This window comes from Penaeus monodon, chromosome 23, assembly GCF_015228065.2.
Source record: "Penaeus monodon isolate SGIC_2016 chromosome 23, NSTDA_Pmon_1, whole genome shotgun sequence".
Taxonomy (NCBI): domain Eukaryota; kingdom Metazoa; phylum Arthropoda; class Malacostraca; order Decapoda; family Penaeidae; genus Penaeus; species Penaeus monodon.
The window spans coordinates 7,283,009-7,283,493 of NC_051408.1; positions in this window are offsets into that span (position 1 = coordinate 7,283,009).

A 485-nucleotide genomic window follows, 5' to 3' on the forward strand; every position below is an offset into this window, starting at 1 on the left:
TCCGGTCTCGTTTTATATCTATTTACTTCCTATTTTCCCATTTTATGTACTTACAATATACACTTCATTAAACTTGATATACAAAAGTATACCAATACAATATACAACGAATTAAACTTAAATGTAAAAAAATACTTTTTTTTCCTTTCATATGCAACTCTGTATTTTTTTCACTTAATTTCTTTCTTTCTTATGCACGTCTTTCGTATTAAATGATAATTATTTTTATAATTTTTTTTCTTTTTGTTCGTGTTTCTTTTGTTATCGTGTTATCATATTTTCCCTTTTCTTTCTTTGGTCTATTATTACTGTTTTATAGCAATATTAATGTCCCTTGCAACACCAGGATTATTCTTATTACTGTTACTGTTAACATTATCATTATTATCGTTATTATTAATTTCAAATGACACACAGAGAGTAGTAAAACAATGAGAAAAGTGTTGAATATTTCTAATTTTGATTTGTAGCATTTTAATCACCTT